This window comes from Toxorhynchites rutilus, chromosome 1, assembly GCF_029784135.1.
Source record: "Toxorhynchites rutilus septentrionalis strain SRP chromosome 1, ASM2978413v1, whole genome shotgun sequence".
Taxonomy (NCBI): Eukaryota; Metazoa; Arthropoda; class Insecta; order Diptera; family Culicidae; genus Toxorhynchites; species Toxorhynchites rutilus.
Genome location: NC_073744.1, coordinates 117,983,667 through 117,990,643, shown reverse-complemented (window position 1 = coordinate 117,990,643; position 6,977 = coordinate 117,983,667).

Sequence of the window (6,977 nt, the reverse complement as noted above, 5' to 3'; positions counted from 1 at the left end):
ATTTAAAACCATCATCATTTTCACCGCAGCGCCGCCTAGGTGTAGATTTTTACGTTAGATCGCCAATTGGCGTATTGTTTTGACGTAGGACTACGTCTTTCATTTCTATACCGGGGTGTAAAATCAAAGTTTCGAAAACGAAAGCGTTACGCCGGAGACCGAGATTTTGAGCGTTAATAGCTCCTAAACAACTGAACGAAATGGTATGATAAACACTTCATTCGAAGGATAAAATGTCTACGCGTTCTATACTTGTTACTTTTTCATCCAAAAAGTTTTTTGAATAGTCTTAAAATTGCTTTCAAAACAGGCTATAGAAATCACCAATCGGTATATAAGCGAGCGCCGCTCGGAAATCCACTCAGTTCAAATTAAACAGCGTTTGGAGCATATTGTCGCTGTTGTGGTGAAGCTCTTCGTTTATCATGAAAGCGCGGATGAACGGTGTCACCAAGAGCCTGTTTGTGTACCTTAGGCCAGAAGGAAATCCATCAGGAAGAGAGTGATGCCGCAAACGGTTCCCCGGGAAGATCTCGAAGCAGCCGCTACACAAACACACACATACACATTCACGCGCGGAATTCTTTCCGTTTGGATGCCATTCGGCATCGAGAAAGATCCGGAAAATAATCTGCCAGTTCCTCTGGGAATTTAAAAATACATTCATGTGAAAGAGTTTATTTTAATGTTTTCTATCCATGTAACACTGTGACCAAATATGTTTCAATCAAGTGCTATTAACAGATAGTTATCGAGTTAGCATTAACCACTGGTGGGCTTCCAGTATCGAGGAAAATGTGGAAATATCTAATCGTTACTGAAAATAATCTGCCAGTTCCTCTGGGAATTTAAAATTACATTCATGTGAAAGAGTTTATTTGAATGTTTTCTATCCATGTAATACTGTGACCAAATACATTTGGTTTTGTGATTTTTCAATCAATCGCAATTAACAGGATAGCTTCTGAAGATTATTCTTCCCCATCAGTAGGATATTTCCGTATCCAATATTGTATGCGCCCGCAATCGATTATTGCTCAGTCGCCGAAAGTTCCGAGCTCAGAGAGTTCATTCCCCTTTAGTTTACCTTCCAAATTGCCATCGTAAACCACGCCTTCTCTCGATTCCATCACGCACAAAAAGCATACTTAAGCGATATTCTGGTGGTGAGACGCATTCATTTTTCGTGAGGACATCGACAAGACAACATCGTTGCTGAGGGTGCTGGTCGGCGAAGGATCGAGATCTGCCCTGAAACGCTAGCAGTTTGTTTGAAACTGTGAGGGAGCACAGAGAAGCCGATCCTTCAGGAGAAGAGAAGGTGACCATCGAAGCATCCGCTACACACACACACACACACACACACACACATTCACGCGCGGAATTCTTTCCGTTTGGATGCCATTCAGCATCGAGAAAGATCCGGAAAATAATCTGCCAGTTCCTCTGCGAATTTAAAAATACATTCATGTGAAAGAGTTTATTTGAATGTTTTCTATCCATGTAACTCTGTGACCAAATATGTTTCAATCAAGTGCTATTAACAGATAGTTATCGAGTTAGCATTAACCACTGGTGGGCTTCCAGTATCGAGGAAAATGTGGGAATATCTAATCGTTACTGAAAATATTCTGCCAGTTCCTCTGGGAATTTAAAATTACATTCATGTGAAAGAGTTTATTTTAATGTTTTCTATCCATGTAACACTGTGACCAAATACATTTGGTTTTGTGATTTTTCAATCAATCGCAATTAACAGGATAGTTTCTGATAATTATTCTTCCCCATCAGAAGGATATTTCCGTATCCAAAATGTGTATGCATAAAACCTTGTGCTTCCAACGTAACGCTCTCGTTTTCGAAGTCCCCCAAATATTCATTCATTTAGAATGAATTCAGATTCAACTTCAAACAAATGATCTCTAAATCAACGATAGTCCTACGTCACCCTTGCGGTTATACCATAGATATAACCCACTTCCTGTTTTTGAACTAAGAAAATGATAAGGTAATCTGAAACTCAGAAACAAATCACGTATATTTTACCTTCGGACATTCCGAGGTAGTTCTCACATGCAGGAACCATGCATTTTTCAACTTGTTTTTGATTTTGCTCTCGAATTTCCTTCTGTGATTCAACTGTCAATATTTATACATTTTCACCACTGAAAGAGGTAAGAAAATAACATGTTATATATAAAATTGCGCAGAATTAAATTTCGCAATCAAATATTCTTTCATGATTATAACATTGTAATTTATGGAAAGTACTACAAACCTTCCATAAGCTCACATGGCAAAATTTAAAACTATTATCACTTTCACCGCAGCGCTGCCTAGGTGTGGATTTGTACGTTAGAACGGCGATTGTTGATTCAAAGCCAACGTTGTTTGAAATTGACGAATTTACGTTGGATTTACAAACAGATGGCGCAGCGAGTAAAATGAGGATGTTTTGTTTTTTTGGTATGAAACTCGTTCAAATTTTCTAGAAAAATCAGAATTTATCTTAAAATTTCCCGGTTTCATGTATTCTTTCCACGCTGAAAAGGTTAGAAAATCATTATTTTACAATGTGCTATGTACATTACGAGGAATGGATTGTTATAAGTATTGTAACTTTAATTTTTTTTTCAACTAAGTAAACGATGAATAGGGTGTTTTGCGCTAAAAATACTGCAAATCCTTCTCATATCGGCCCCTACATAATCAAAGATATCAGCCAATTTGATATGATATCGATTTCATCGCAAACTTAAAATTTTCGAAGATTATCTATGACTTTGGTCAAATCGCGTGTTGAAACCATCGTAAATATACAAAACTCCAACTTTCTTACCATATACTGACGACATTCAATGGCTGAAGTGAATCTAAATTGTAATAAAATGAATAATCATCACCGAATCTTGCTTTTCAGTGCGTAAAATAAACAAACACCCTCACTTTTGTGGTTCTGAGCTCTAATGTAGATGTCGCATCAGCTGATTCAGCTTTGCGTAAATTCGTCAATATATTATTGACGAATTTACGTTGGATTTACAACCAGATGGCGCAGCGAGTAAAATGAGGATGTTTTGTTTTGACGTAGGACTACGTCTAACCGGAAGATATAGGGGGTGAAATGGAAATCTAGGCACTGAACAAGTAGGAAAAAATGCAAGATTTGGAACGCTTATAACTCGAGCATTTCTCAATAGATCGCAAAGGTTTTTGCATCAATTGATAGGAAATATATCTACGCATCTATCATAACGAATAACATTTCATTTTTCTTGAGATAAATAATTGAATAATTGTGAAATATCAAGCATTGTCCAAATGCACTATGTGCCCATTTTTGATTGGTCCATTTTGTGCTCCTCAAATCGTACCGACCAAAACGGGCAACCAGAGCAGAAGCGAAATAGAATGAAGCACGATTGGAAAGGAAAAAGAAAAAAAATGAACGAAACATTGGTCGCAGTCTCACACATGCGTAATTCTCGAGCCAGCCAGTCAGCTTCAAAATCCCCGCGCCGCTGCCGTAACGATCATTCTCATTCATACCGTACACCACATCAGTTCGCATCACAACACATCAACAAACCAACCCAAGCAGCCATGTCTGGACATGGTAAAGGAGGAAAAGTGAAGGGAAAGGCAAAATCCCGCTCGAACCGTGTTTAGCCGAAGTGATCGAGTTAGCTGGCAAAGCTGCTCGCAACGATAAGAAAAACTGCATTCGGATCAGAACACATTCGGTGGACATCAAGACAACAGGCAGTTGCAGCGAATGGCGAGTGGCAAACGCAATCGCAAAACGGCAGCAGGTAGCAGAAGAAAAAAGTTTTTCTTTTTACTTTGGTGGCAAATCCAGAACAAGACGGCATCGAGGGCGTTCGAAATGTTTTTTTTTTCAAAACCACGAGTACAAAGTTTTCTAAATTGGAACCATTCCATAAAACAAGGCGCTTATCAGGGCCATTAAACCTTTCAAAAAAGAGTTTACGAAATACAGTGCTTTCTAAAATAATATCCAAAATAATAATAAAACACAAATTGACTTTTTCATAATTTGTTTGCCAGGATCTGATGAGTATGTGAATTTGGCTTGTTCTGAGCTTATTGATAGTTGGGAACTTTCCTGATTATTCAATTTTCACCAATTCTTAAATTGTTTCCAGATTGAAAATACAGTAATTTACAATTAGTTCGACATTTAGCTAATTGGACGGACCTGTAATGCGACATATTTAGTTGAACATTTTTGTAAACATAGAGTTCGGGGTCCAAATTATGACCCCACATTGAAAGTCGACACTGTATCACTGTCATCGCAAATGTTCAATTACAGGTTAAAATCGCCTCCAATGCGACACTGAGTGGCGCTTCGGCACGTCGCATTGAATGTAATTTACTGTACAACATGTCACAAAGCTGGATGGGAAGAAATTTTCCAACTGTGAAAGCTGTGGCGAGTGGCGAACGCAATCGCTAAACAGAAAGTTTAGCCGAACAAGATGGGGATATCGAGTGATAACAAAACAATAAACTCTTTAGATTGAAGATAATTTTGTGATCCTGAAAAGGACCCTTTTTAGCCTTCATGTGAATCCAACGAGCGAACAAATCGTAATGAATGTATTTTTTTGCCATCGCTGCCTTTTAACGCTCTTTCGTTCGTCTCGTTGGACTCGCCCCTTTGGCTGAGTCTGCCGATTTGTCTCTATCCTGTGAGTGTGTACCGCTAGAGTATAAAACACGCGAACCCCAAAAAAATATGTTATTTTCTTTCAAACCGTAAACCCGTGTGGCTGTACGGCATCGTTTAACATCGCATCGCATCACATCGACAAAGCAACACAAGCAGCAACGTGGACGTGTGAACGTGACAAAGGAGGACAAGTTAAGGGAAAGGCAAAGTCCCACTCGAACCGTGCAAGTGTGCAGTTCCCCGTAGGTGTATTCGCCAATTGCTCCAGTGCACCAGTCTACCTAGCCGGCGTTATATAGTTTCGGCCGCCGAAGTGATCGAGTTGGCTGGTAAAGCTGCTCGCGACGATAAGAAAACCCACATTCAGAACAGAACACATTCGGTTCGGTGGACATCAAGACAGCAACAGGCAGTTGCAGCGTGTGGCAAACGCATTCGCAAAACGGCAGCAGGTAGCAGAAGAAAAAAGTTTGTTCTTTGTACAATCTGCTTTGGTGGCAAATCCAGAACAAGGCGGCATCGAGGGCGTTCGAAATGGTTTTTTTTCAAAACCACGAGTACTAAGTTTTCTAAATTGGAACCTTCCAAAAAAGAGTTTAGGAAATACAGTTCAATGCTTTCTAAAACAATATCCAAAATAATAATAAAACACAAATTGATTTTTTCATAATTTGTTTGCCAGGATATGATGAGTATGTGAATTTGGCAGTTGTTCTGAGCTTATTGTTTTTCGCCAATTCTTAAATTGCTTCTAGATTGATAGTACAGTAATTTACACTTATCTCGACATTTAGCTAATTGGACGGACCTGTAATGCGACATATTTAGTTGGCCATTTTTGTAAACATAGAGTTCGGGGTCCAAATTATGACCCCACATTGAAAGTCGACACTGTACCACTGTCATCGCAAATGTTCAATTACAGGTTAAAATTACCTCCAATCCGATACTGAGTGGTGGTAATGCGACGTGCCATTGAATGTAATTTACTGTAAAATATGTCACAAGCTGGATGGGAAGAAATTTTCCAACTGTGAAAGCTTAGATTGAAGATAATTTTGTGATCCTGAAAAGGACCCTTTTTAGCCTTCATGTGAGTCCAACGAGCGAACAATTCGTAATGAATGTATTTTTTTGTCATCGCTCCCTTTTAACGCCCATTCGTTCGTCTCGTTGGACTCGCCCCTCTGGCTGAGTCTGCCGATTTGTCTCTATCCTGTGAGCGTGAACCGCTAAAGTACAAAACGCGCGGATCCGCTGAAAAATATATCATTCTCTTTCAAACCGTAAATAAGGGTGGTTGTATGGCATCGTTTCACATCACATCGCATCAACGGATTGGTGCCGGAGCACCAGTAATATACCTAATACCGGTTATAGAATTTCGGCTGCCGGAGTGCTCGAGTTGGCTTGCGAAGCTGCTCACGACAATAAGAAAACCCGCCTACAGAACAGAGCACATTCGGTTCGGAGGCAACAACTAGTTTCAGCGAGTGGCAAACGCAATCGCAAAACGGCAGCAGGTAGACGAAGGAAAAAGTTTGTTTATACAGACTGCTTTGGTGACAAAACCAGCCACCGTAAAACACCGCGCTTTTCAGGACCATTAAACCATTCAAAGAAAAGTTATTAAAAGTTATTCACAATACCAATGCATTCTAAAGTGACATAATATGACATATAATATAAACTGATTTATTTTGTTTATGCTTGTTCTTGATTGGTGGTTGGGGCCTTTTAAATTGATCATTCAGTTTTCACAAACCCATGCTTGGTTTCCGAATTAAAAGTGGCTTCAAATTACAACACATTGTATGCAGCATGGCATTAACGAATTTTCTCGGTAGCAAGAACTGCTTTCTTTGGTTGATAACTGATGTTGAAAATTGACTGACGTTACATCTGCATTGTATAGAAAATTAACTAAGGAGCAACATGATGAGCTATGTATTGCCTGCTGCTCTGTTCTTATTTTAAAGGACTTTAATCCGAAGGTCATCCGTCCCTGTATTTACTGTTGGTTTTTCAGAACGCTTCTAGCTCGTTTATTTCTCGACAGATCGTAGAGTTCGTCTCCAAAACCTCAGTTCTTTTTCATTTTTATTTACTTTGTTTGCGGAGACTACAAATCTTACAATTCATTCGTCTCCGAAACCACAGTTTAAGGTACGGTAATGTGCTCAATAGTGAAATATATGATAGTGAATGAGCTGATAACCATCTATGCATTCCCTATCACAGCCATCATTTTGATTGTACGATATGTATATACGCCGAAAGA